Below are 13,549 nucleotides of genomic sequence, written 5' to 3' on the forward strand. Positions count from 1 at the left end.
CTGAAAGTTAGAGGTTTGTGAGTTAGTTCGAAAGGCATTTATTGCCTTCGTCCTCTGGGGCTGTACGATATACTGAAGCTCCAAATGATCAACCTCTGGTGCCTCCTCTTTCTGGGGTTCTGTCCAGTACTGAGCTCCAAATAATCACCTTCCGGTGCCTTCTATTTCTGGGGCTTTGCCGAGTGTTGAGACTTCTCCTGAGTAGCCTTTGTGAAGGCGCCCTCCTATTTGATTGTTTTGATTCATGTGTATGCACGTATTTGTACTTTATCGAAGATATCAATAAATATGCTTTACTTCATTCAACGTGTTGTGTTAAATACACTAAGGTATCCTTCACTAAGTTCTTTGAATTTGTTATTTTGTTGAAGTTTGCATGTTGAAACTCCGTGGGTGGACCTTGTAGGTTGAAGTAGTGCTCCCTTAATTTCTTGAGTGAGGCAAACTTCTCGGTTGGGGACTTGAAAAATCCAAGGCACTGAGTAGTCGTGAAATTTCTGAGTACCGAGGTGTAGTGGTATATGGTAGGAGTCCCCCAAGTCTCCGGTCGAGGGAGGTGTCTTGCTAGTAGGCAATTTTCCAAACAAAACTTCACCATTTTCCTTTCTAGGTGGTTGCCTAAAACTCCTCATTCTTAGGCCCAAAGAAGGGGAGGCCTAGGTTCTTGTTTTTTTTTTTTTTTTTTTTTTTTTTGAAGATTTGATGTTGAAGTTTTGTAGGTGAAGTTTTGGTGTTGAAGTTTTTGTGTTGAAGCTTTGTAGGTGAAGCTTTGTTGGTGAAGCTTTGTGTTGAAGCTTTGTAGGTGAAGCTTTGTGTTGAAGCTTGTTGGTGAAGCTTTTGTCTTGAAGCTTTGTAGGTGAAGCTTTTGTCTTGAAGCTTTGTAGGTGAAGCCCTTGTGTTGAAATTTTGTAGGTGAAGCTTTTGTCTTGAAGCTTTGTAGGTGAAGCTTTTGTCTTGAAGCTTTGTAGGTAAAGCTCTTGTGTTGAAACTTTGTAGGTTAAAGCTCTTGTGTTGAAATTTTGTAGGTGAAGCTTTTGTGTTGAAGCTCTGTAGGTGAAGCTTTTGTGTTGAAGCTTTGTTGGGCACCATAAATTGATTTTGCTTCACACTATCTTGATCAAGAGTGTGTGAAGCTTTTGAGAATTGTAGTTGCTCTCCATTGATGAAGCTTTGTTTGATGTTGAAGCTTTGTTGTTGAAGCTTTGTTTGATGTTGAAACTTTGTAGGTGAAGCTTTTGTGTTGAAGCTTTGTTGGGCACCATAAATTGATTTTGCATCACACTATCTTGATCAAGAGTGTGTGAAGTTTTTGAGAATTGTAGTTGCCCTTCACTTGTTGAAGCTTTTGTTGGCACCATAAATTGATTTTGCTTCACACTATCTTGATCAAGAGTGTGTCAAGCTTTTTGAGAATTGTTGTTGCCCTTCACTTGTTGAAGCTTTGTTTGATGTTGAAACTTTGTAGGTGAAGCTTTTGTGTTGGAGCTTTGTTGGGCACCATAAATTGATTTTGCTTCACACTATCTTGATCAAGATTGTGTGAGGCTTTTGACATTTGTTGAAGTTGTTGAATTTCCCAATTTCTTTTCTTTGTTTTTTTTATTTTATTTTTATTTTTGGGGAAAATTAGAAATTTGAAAATGTGGGAGAGACAACATATACCAATTTTGCTTCCATACTGTTGAGCAAGAGATTGTGATGCAAGCCACATCTTGTAGTAGTCGAAGGTTTGGATGAACCATATAAATTGAATTTGCTTTGAACAGTCTTGATCAAGAGTGTGTGAAGCTTTCTACGAATTGTAGTGTTTGCATTGTTACAAAGGAGAAATGTCTGAAGCAAATGTAAGAGGGTTGAAGAGCTTGATCTTCATATACCATGCATTGAAAATATGACTTTGTTGGTGACTATAACTCTTGTTAGGCATAACTGCTCCCCTAGTTGAGTTGTAAAGCTTGAGGGTTTTTGATTATTTGTGAATACTAGGAGTTCACATGTACAAGTTGTACCACTCGTCTTCTGGTTGGTGTAATGAATGGTGAGTTGCTTTCATCACTTGGTTAGTGGTACGAATGTGAATTCCTTTATCACCTTTCATCACATTTCATCACTTGGTTGGTGGCACGAAGATGAGTTCCTTCTTCACTTAGTTGGTGGCATGAGTGCCAAGTTGCCAAATGATATTAGAGTACAGGTTGTACATTTTATCACCTGGTTGGTGGCATGAAGGAGAGTACAGGTTGTACATTTCATCACCTCATTGGTGGCATGAAGATGAGTTCTTTCTTCACATTTCATCACTTGGTTGGTGAGAATAAGGGCAAGGTGTCGAGGCACATTGTAGCAAGTGTCGAATGACATAAAGTGTGTTAAACCCTTTCGAAGCACAGTTGGCTTATGTATGGTTTTGTTGGAATGTATGATGTTTATGTATGAATGTGTTGGAATGTATGATGTTTATGTTGATTGACATGAGTGATGCTTATGAATGTTTTGCTATGCATGAAGGGATCCCTTGTTTGGATATAAGTCATGTTGACATATACTTAGACTTTATTTCATGTTGTAAGCATTCGTGTTGAAGCTTTGAACCTAAGCGTTTCAGTGATAGGGATGTAAGGGAGTTAGGACCAGGTTGTCTAAATCACCTCTTTATTGAATTGATGCCAAATGGCCTTCATTACATAGGATGCCAAATGGCCGTAGCTCAACACTTGTACAGTGTGAGTCTACTTGTAATAGTATTTCAAGTGATCAGCGTTCCATGGATGGCCAAGGGTTTTGCCATCGGAGCTCCTAAGCTTGTAAGAACCAGGGTGACTGATGCCAATAACTTCAAATGGTCCATCCCAATTTGGGCTAAGCGTGCCTTCACTCGGGACTCTGTCGCAGAGTAGTCTTTTCTTTAATACCCAGTCCCCCACTTTGATAAAGCGAGGTTTGACTCTTAAGTCATAGTAGTTGGAGATGCGCTGCTTGTAGGCGACATTCCTCAAGTGAGCCTGGTTTCTGTGTTCCTCGACTAGATCCAAGTTGAGGGTGAGTTGTTTGTCATTTTCACTTTGCATGTAGTTCTGGACTCGAAACGTTGCTTGCTCAAGCTCAACTAGGACAACAGCCTCTGTACCAAAGGCAAGTGAGGTATGACTTTGTCATTTTCACTTTGCATGTAGTTCGATATGAAGTGCGGTTTGACTAAAGAACTTGGGGTACAAATTCTGGCCAACAACTTTTAGCCTTGTCTAAGCTGGTTTTCAAAGTGCGCTTGATTATTTGTTGATAGCCTCAACTTGTCCGTTAGACTGGGGATGAGCCGGGGAGGCAAAATATAAGTTGATGTTGAACTTAGAACAGAACATCCTGAAATTCTTGTTGTCAAACTGTCGCCCATTGTCCGTGACTATCGCATTAGGAATGCTTAATTTGCAAAGGATGTTCTTCCATACGAAGTCTTCTATTTTTGCCTCAGTAATGGTTGCCAAGGGTTCTACTTCGGCCCATTTTATGAAGTAGTCACCTGCAACGATTGCATAGAGGACCTTGCCCTTTCCTGCAGGCATTGGGCTGATCAAATTAAGTCCCCATTGGGCGAAGGGCGAAGGGCTTATCATAGGAGTAAGAGGCTCGGGAGGGGTGTGATGAATAGTTGCGTAGCGTTGACACTTATCACATGAGCGGGATATTCTGATGGCATCTTGGTGGAGTGTTGGCCAGTAATATCCTTGGCGAAAAGCCTTGTGTGCTAAGGATCGAGATCCAACATGATCTCCGTAGACTCCTTCATGTATTTCTCGAAGGACAATTTCCACTTCCGCAGGTGTGAGGCGCCGTAAGTATGGTAGGTTGAAACCTCGCTTATAGAGTTGGTCATTAATGATCAGGTAGCGGGTAGACTTGTATCGAATCTGTTTAGCTTGGACTTTATCATTTGGGAGAGTGCCATGAACAAGGAATTTATAAATTAGGGTGATCCAGCTATCCCCTTGTTGCAAGGTGCACACTTCTGTGACCATGGTGCTTGGTGTTGCCAATAATTTGACATGAATTTTTCTTCCAATCTTGTCTTCCACTGCTGAGGCAAGGCGAGCTAAAGCGTCTGCATGACTGTTTGCCGCTCGAGGGACTTGGGTGATCTGGTAATGGAAGTGCTTGAGCAAAAGCTGCGTTTGCGCAAAATACGCTGACATGGAGTTATCCTTAGCGTCAAAGTTGTTCGTGACCTGGTTAAGCACCAATTGGGAGTCACTAAAGATATTAATTTGTTTAACTCCAAGGTGTTTGGCCAAACGTAAGCCTGCTAAAAGGGCCTCATACTCGGCTTCATTGTTTGACGCCTTGAATTTGAAGCGAAGAGCATGCTCCATTGCCACTTTGTCGGGGGTAGTCAGGACTAGCCCTGCTCCACAACCCTGTTGGTTGGATGAGCCATCAACATATAGAGTCCATACTGGGAGTGTTGGTTCTACCTTCTGGGTTTCCAAGGGTGATGAACCCGCTGCCTCAGGTGTAGGAGAAATGTCAACGGGATAAGTGAATTCGGTAATGAAATCTGCAAGTGCTTGGCCCTTTTCAGCTAGCTTTGGGTGGTAGGAGATGTCAAACTCTCCCAGTGCTATGGCCCATTTGATCATTCACCCTGAAGTGTCAGGACTCTGAAGTATTTGTCGAAGGGGGTGATTGGTGAGCACGATGATGGAGTGTGCTTGGAAGTAGGGGCGAAGTTTTCGAGCAAACATGACTAATGCTAGAGCTAATTTCTCAATGTTGGAGTATCGTGTCTCCGCATCTTGTAAAGCTTTGCTAGCATAGTAGACAGGTCGTTCGATACTACCATCCCTACGAATGAGGACTGAACTAACTGCTGAAGCTGAGATAGATAGATAGACTATTAGGGTGTCACCAACTTCAGGTTTGGAAAGCAAAGGGGCTTTACTCATGTACTCCTTGAGGTTCTTAAATGCTTCGGCACATTCATCGGTCCACGTAATATACTTCTTACTTCCCTTAACTGCTTTGAAAAAGGAGCGCATTTGTCTGTGGCCTTAGAGATGAACCTGGTCAAGGCTGCCACCTTGCTAGTAAGGCTCTGGATGTCTTTTGAGGTTACTGGTTCTTTCATGTCCATGATTGCTTTGATCTTCTCGGGGTTAGCTTCAATGCCTCGTTGGCTAATCATGAAGCCCAAGAATTTTCCAGAGCCCACACCGAAAGTGCATTTGTTGGGGTTCAACCTCATTCGATACTTCTTCAGGATGGAGAAGGTTTCAGAAAAGTTGGCAATGTGTTGGTCAGCATGTTTGCTTTTGACTAACATTTCATCAACATAAACTTCCATGCTTTTCCCAATCTGTTCAGCGAACATTGAATTGACTAATCTTTGATAAGTCGCCCCTGCATTCTTTAGGCCGAATGGCATAACTTTATAGCAATATAGTCCTCTATTAGTGGTGAAGGCTGTGTGTTCTTGGTCCGAAGGGTTCATGAGGATTTGATTGTACCCTGAGTAAGCATCCATGAAGCTCAAGAATTCACACCCTGCTGTAGAGTCTACAAGTCTATCAATGAGAGGAAGGGGAAAGCTATCCTTCGGGCATCATTTGTTTAAGTAGGTGTAGTCGACACACATTCTCCATAAGATCTTTTGAAGCAAGAGACTTTCCTTGGTCGGATTTTTCTTAACAAGGACCACATTTGCTACCCACGTTGGATAATTGGCTTCACGGATAAAGCCTATGCTTTTCAGTTTTTCAACTTCTGCCTTCATTACTTCATATCGTTCAGCATCATAAGATCTTCGCTTCTGTTTCACTGACTTGGTCTTGGGATCAATACTCAAGCGATGACAGATGATATCGGGAGAAATGCCTGGCATGTCCTTGTATGACCAGGCGAAGACTTCAGTGTTCTCTTGCAAAAAAGAGATCAATGCCAACCGAATTGGTGGTGACAAAGTGGTGCCAATCTTCACTATGCGATCTGGATAATCTTTTGAGATAGAGACCTTCTCCAACTCTTCGGCAGGTTGTGCTTGCTGGGTGATAGAGTCATCTCGAGGATCGTCGGGTTGATTGTTACCACCTTGAATATTCGAGTTGGCTTTGTCCGAGCTGGTCTTGATAACTTGGTCATGTATAGAAAGTGTTTCTTTAGGTACATGCAAGTGTTGTTGCTTGACTAAAGTGTTGTAACATGATCATGCACTAAGTTGATCTCCTCTGATGTAACCATTGCCATAGGGGGTTGGAAATTTCATCAACAACATATGCGTGGATACCATGGCCTTGAGATCATTAATGCATGTGCGCCCAAAGATGACATTGTATGCCGTTGGGCAATCGATCACCAAGAAGTTAGTGGTGATGGTGGCTGTGTACGGGCTTATACCGATGGTGAAGGGTAAATGTACGCCCCCTAAAGGTTGCACGACATCACCAGAGAAGCTTATCAGAGGAGAAACCGAGTGATCGAGCAAGTGTTCAGCTACATTAAGTGTTTTGAAAGCTTTAGCAAACATGATATTGACCGACACCCCCGTGTCTACCAGGATTCATCGTACATCAAAGTTGGCTATGTGAGCCTCCACAATGAGTGGGTCGATCAAAGTTGGCTATGTGAGCCTCCACAATGAGTGGGTCGTTGTGAGGATAGATGATACCTCTTTGTTCCTCAGGGTAGAAACATATTGGATCCCACTTAGGCTTTTGATACTTGCCTCCCCTGATGTCTTCCACGTAAAACACTTGGTGGCCAGACTTCAACGTTCGTTCATTGTTTTTCATGGCCCTGTTGGAAGATTCAGATATGGGTGTGCCACCGCTTATGGAATATATCACATTCACTTAGCGTTGGTTGTGGTTATCCCTTGGAGGGTGAAGGAGGAACTGGTCAATTTTTCCTTCACGTGCCAAAGCTTCAATATGATCACGGAGGGTGATACATTTCTCGCCGTCATGGCCATTATACTTGTGGTAACCACAAAACATGCCTGTGTTCTTCGTGGACTTGAAATCTGGCTCCCTCGACCTTGGCTTTGGTATCAAGTGAGCTATACTGGGGTAAATGGTCGTGCATGTGGTGTTCAAAGGTGTGTATGTCTCATACCTCGGGGTAGGACCATTCTTGACACGTGTTTAGCCCACTGCATTGACCGCCTAGGGGCGGGTATTATCGTGGCGATACCTTTGGTTATCGCGATAGTGCCCCTTACTCTTTTTATTAAAGTGAGACTGGTGAGGATGAAAGTCTTTCCTCTTGCCCTGAGAATGATACGCCTGTTGGCTTGGCGAGGTATTAGGTTGGGCAGGGGGAAACATCGCTGCTGTTTGGAAGGTTGAGGTCTTCTCATTCGGTTGGATTTGGCTTTCACTCCCCATTTGCTGATAAGGGATGGCTGTAGGGGGTTTCCCTTGATATGTCCTTGCCTTGGTGGAGGCATGGTTATAAGCCTGTGCCATTACCTCAAAGTAAGTCTTCCAAGTGTTAGCATTGATCATGTACTTGAAGAAACAGTCGTGTAGGCCTGCCGTGAAGGCTTTAAGGGTGGTCTTGTCATTTGCCTTAGCGCAGCGAGAATACTCATGGCTGAAGCGCCCGGCATGCTTTCGTAGTGACTCATCCGGCTTCTGGTGAATAGTGTACAAGTCATCTGCGGAATGTAAGCGATCTGTCTGGAAGATGTGTTGAGAAACAAATAGTTTCCTCATTTCCTCAAATGAGTCTACTGTCTTAGGTGGAAGACGACAATACCAATTCAGAGCTCCGCCAGAGAGGGTAGAAGGGAAGAGAAGACATCGTTATTCGTCAGTGTGTATCCGGTATGCCATGGTCGACTCAAAGAGGTTAAGGTGCTCAATTGGGTCATCCCTTCCAGTGTAGAGTTGTAAGCCAAGCTTCTGCTTTGTCTTTGCCTGGAGGGGGTGTCGAGGATCCTCCTTGTAAGAGGGCCATACCTAGGTTGGTTCCAGTTAGGTATTTCGGCCTGACGTTCGGCCTTCAACTTGTTTACTTCCTCAAGGAGTTGTAGGACAAGGGGGTCTTGAATGGAGTCACGTACTACTGGATCCTTCTTCCGTAAGTCTCCATCTCCTCTTAGAAGTAGGAAAGCTTGGTCAAGGGCATGGGATTTTTCTTTGGACTCACCATACTGACTTCCAGGGCGAGCTTGTCGAAACGCCCCCGAGTCCCCCGTACCTTCATATTCCTCTAGGACGTGTCGCTCATTCCCTAGATTGGCAATTGGCTTGGGGCATGGAAGAGGACCGAACCTTTCAGAAACCCTTGGATCATTGACCTTCGAGCTTATGTGGATGGGGTTCTCTTGACGTTGCCTCAGGAAGTCCCGATAGTCTACTCCTTCTGCAAGAAGGTGCCTTCCTCCACTTCTCCTGCTTCGGATTGAAGCAGTTGGGTCGAGAGAGGTCTCATGTTGATCAACACCTTGATGAGTAACTCGCTTCCAATTAAGGATATCCATGTTGAAGGCAGGTGATCCCCCGTGTTGGGGGGCACCCAGGCGGTGGTTGACTTCCCCGGGGGCGATGAATTCGTGTGTTTGAGTATGCCTAGCTTCATGGAGCATTCCGAAGAGATTCTTATACTGCTCCTTGAGGATCTCATTCTTTATAGCTATCTTGTTGTTCTGAGCCTCTAGCTTATCGACTTTAGCCTGAAAAGAAAACCTCTTTCGTTCCTTCTTTCGTTGCTTTGCACTAAGTGCGAAGGGGGTGTCGTTCTGCGTGCTGTGGCTCCCTTCACTCCCCATGTTGGAGAGGGGTGCCTAGTTGAAGAAAAGTGTGCGAATGGTGGAAACCAGCTTGACAAAGCTGGAGAGGGTAGGAATAAGTGCGATTCCCACAGACGGCGCCAAAATGTTGATGCACAAAATCGGCGAGGACTTTGGTACAACAGAAAGTGTGAGGTTTATGACCTTCGCTAGGTTGCTCTGGTCATTAGTGTGGATAAGTATGTAAATGAATAGAGACAGGGAAGCAAATAACACAAGATGTATGTGGTTCACCCAGATTGGCTACGTCCACGGAGTAGAGGAGTTCTCATTAGTTGTAAGGGTTTACACAAATACGTAGGTTCAAGCTTTCTTTTAGTGAGTTCTAGGGAATAGTTTAGTACAAATGACATTAGGGATTATTGTGGGAGAATGATCCCCTTTTATAGAAGAGAGTTTCTAGCTTTGTTTTGACATTGACACGTGTCGTGTTGTGATTGGCCTCTGATATCGACACGTGTTGCACTATGATTGGCCTCTGATACCGACATGTGTCGTGTTGTGATTGACCTCCTGGTTGGAGGAAAAGTCTTGTGGATCCTTGACGGTATGCTGTTGACCGGTGCTTAGTAGTTTCCGGATTGGTCAAGTATGGTACAAACACAATTTGTGAATTTTAGATTGATGATTAGTTTTCATTCACTGGTTGAATTGCAATTTTGATATTGGGTTCTTTGTGCTTGAACATAGCCTAGGATTTTGATATTGAAATTATTTGCATATGAATTTATTTCTGACCATTAATTGGATTCTATCGATGCTTTGTGAATGAGAATCATGAACTTATATTTTGATCCGACTGTAGGCGAGTATTGGTTTGTGTGGCTTCCTAGAAAATTAGCTATTTGTTTGATGTGACCAAGTTGATAAGTGGTTAATTTGTTTCTCACCATACTTAATTGGATTTCTACATGTTTGTGTATACTAGTCCAAGGATATGTAGACTGTAGGAATAGTTGAGTTTAAGCCTAACCATGGTAAAATTCACATTTTTTGGGAAATTATTGGCATGTGTACTTGACCGTGGACATATGTACGGAAGTTGTTTTCATTAATTTGATAATTCATGAGTTGACAATTGGATACTAGGGTATGACAATAAGTGGTGGAATCAAAGCCTTAGTGTTTTCTTACATTTGTTCTCAATCATATATTTCTGTTTAAGTATTGTTAATTTTAATTATTCTTTGATACAAACCCTTTTGTCAAGTAATAATTATAGGATTAAATTGTTGAATCAGCTCCGGTGGATTCGATCTCGTATTTACATATTTCCACTACAACTGATTCGTGCACTTGCGAGTAAATTTGGTTTGAATTAATCTATTTATTAGGTTAGTTTAAATTCACAAAATTCACATCTATATATATATATATATATATATATATATATATAGTGTTTACAAAATCTGGACCTTTTATTAAAACCTATGAACAAAATTTACTCTTAAAGTATCAGCCACTAAAAATTCAAATTTTCAATACAAAATGTAATCTTTTACTCCCATTGATTAAAAGCGACGAAATTATATAAATTATTATTACTCCCACTGATTAAGAGAGTAAAAAAAAAAAATTAAAAACTTTGTAAATGTCTACAAACTGAAACAGATACCTTTCAAATATTCCCATTAGTAAAACATTAGTCATGGGATCTAGAACATAAAATTTGTGAGCTCAACATCTTTATTCTAGATATCTGTAGGAAGTGACTCTTGTGGCTGAAAAGCTATACAAAATTATTTGGTCAATTTTGTTCGCCTAACATTTGACAGAAACAGAAAACTTAACTAAATGTTTTCTTATTGCATCAAAAGCATATAATTTCAGAATTATCTTTGGACAGAAATTAATTATAATAGTATTGCATAGCTAAAACATAAAACACAAGGGCAAATGTACATAGCTTCAACACTTTTGAGCAGATGAAGTATATACAATTTTGTCAACTCCATGCTTCACTGTACATTGATTTATAGTTGTACTGATTAAGAAAACACTTTTGAGCAGATTAATTATTCATCAATAACATATAAATCACAAGTCCAATTTCATGAACAACAAACAAGAATTAATAAGCAAAACACTTTTGAGCAGAATATACTCATTAACCCTTCTTGAACTTCCTGCGAGATTAGTTGCATATGTAAAATATAAACAAGTATGATAATGTACGTTTTATCTTCCAAAACTATGACCATTCAAAGCTTGCAAAATTGATAAGTGTGAAGCCCATAATACATTATTTTTCCCACTTGGGCAAACACTCAAAATTGCAAGATTAAACACTAGAGAAAGTGGTTTTCATATAACAAAATATAGGCTAGTTGAATCAATAAAGATCAAATACATAATTTTTTTTTTAAAAAGTAGGTTAGAATTAAAAACTTCCATAATAAAAACTTATGCAATGACTTCAAATTTTATTTTATTTTACTGTATGAGAGAAGACTCACATATGTGTTAAAGATTAGGTTATAAATTAAAATGAAACCTAATATGAGAATCCAAACTCAAAATTTATGTTTTAATTCTAAAACAAAGTCGATTAAAATAAACGCTTAGATAACTCAATAACATCAATTTTTCAACAATAATTTTAATCCAATTTAGAACTTGGAGAAAATTAAGGCAAAAGATTGCCAAATTTACCTACTCATTCTCGATTATGCAAGATTCATCATGGAAGTAGTCAAGTTGTGGAGGATTGAACCAATTGCAAATTGCCTGATTGTTACACCTTTGGGCAGAAACTAATCATGCAAAGAAAATACTTGCATAGCTAGCCAAAACATAAATTTCACAAAATACATAGAGCTTCAACAACTTTGGCCAGGTGAAAATATGTTAACTTTATGTTGCTATAATATTAATTTATAGTGGTAAATGATTTCTTGAAATTCCCTTTAGGACAAAAGTATTCACCATATACATTAGAATTCTGATTTTTCAAAATAATCCTTTAGAATAGTATTCAATAACCGTTTTGCTGGATATTCAATGATTCTCAAAAGATTCAATCAGACACAAAAGTATGTTGTTATTGACATTGAACAATAGAGTTCTCGAAAGAGGAAACATTGTTATTTAGTTATTCCATAGGGACCAAAATGATCAATTAGTAAACTGATGCCACTTTCCAATTTTCTCTCAAAAGACAATTATCATCATAATCAGAATTGATGACCAAACAAAACATTGGTTTAAGAAAAACAAACCAATACATCTTTAAATCAAAATTTAATCAGTGTTTTCTAATAAAAGTCATTATGTGACAGCCCGTCCCGGATTATTCATACCGTAGGTGTGAAATGACGATTTTGCCCCTAGTGGTTATGTTTCATTTTGGGGTGTTTGTTTTGTGGGCTTGTTGGCTGCATCTGGACCACACACACACTTTCATCCCTATCTCCTTCCTGTATACTTTCCCTGTCCCATGTCTCTCTCTCTCTCTCTTTTTCTTCTTCTTCTTCGTACGGACAAGTACCAAAACCTGTGAAAACGTTGTAGATTGAGGTGGAAAACTATATCTTTGTGTTCGTGAAGACCATACGAGTCCAACCATACCCATTTCAGGTAGGAAATCCTTCGATTTCACATTGAACCATGGAACCCCGATTATGGTTACTATTCATGCACACGTGAAATGTTATTTTTCAGGGAATTTGAAGCTTGTAGGGGTCCTTAGGAAGCTTAGGGTGGTTCGTTGGAAGGTTTTGGACGTCGGGATCGTGAATTGCAGGTTTGGCCGGATTTTGTGAAGTTTCTTCGGCGAGATTCCGTGAATTTCAGGGCTTGAAAGTGGTAAGGTTTTGTTTTACTTGTTGTAAGCTTCATTTTAGTACCAATTTTATAGAATTTGGTTGAAAATTGAGTGAGAAAAGAAGGTTAGAAGTTTTTCCGGTTTTTCGGCGACGGCGACAGCACTGGAGGTGTGCCGAAGAAGAAGACGAAATATTCTGTCAGTTTGGACAGAATATTCTTAACGGCGTTAGGTTAACTTTAACAGAATCTGTTAGTTTTAACTGAATATTCCTGATGGCGTTAATTGACGTCGTCAGTGTGCCTGGCACGTGGTCGCGCGTGACCGGCGCGTGGGAGGTCAGAAAATTATTTTAAAAATACGTTTGTGAGGTTGAGTAAATCACATTGGTGTATTCATACACCCCATTTGAGCATTATATGAGAATTTATTACCTAGTTTTGGTTATGTGCTTTAAATTAATGTTTTTATAGTTGTTTCGCATATAGGTAAGACCTATCCCGAGGACGAGCGCAGTCACTCGAGGCAAGGGGGTTACAACCCTTCCATATACCAGTGAGTGGGATTTTGGTTTTCCGTATGTACCTATATACTTGTGGTTTTTCCCAGAAAATGAAATGGAATGTTTATATGTTTTAAATGCCATGCGTTGCGTTTGCCTATTTATTTATGCATTAGTAGTTGCATTTATGTATATTTGGTGCTGCGGACGCACAGGTAAGTGCCAGGTAAGTTATGGTTTATGATTGTAATTAGTAGTTAAGTGAGATACGCAGACAGCTCATAACCTGCACCCCCGGTGTTAGTGCTCCCGCCCAGAGTAGGGCATAGTCCTTCACGTGATGTTCACCTCCCGCACCACAAGCTCATCTTGGATCCAAGTTAGGTGCACAGTCCTGTCGTACAGACCACTATAGGTGGTTCCAACTCGTAGGTGACCCGCGATTATTCACCCAGTCTTCACATGATGGTAGCACTTGAGCGTATTTATTTACACCCAGTCC

This window comes from Pyrus communis, chromosome 1 (genome assembly GCF_041283825.1).
Source record: "Pyrus communis isolate YQ-2024b chromosome 1, ASM4128382v1, whole genome shotgun sequence".
Taxonomy (NCBI): Eukaryota; Viridiplantae; Streptophyta; class Magnoliopsida; order Rosales; family Rosaceae; genus Pyrus; species Pyrus communis.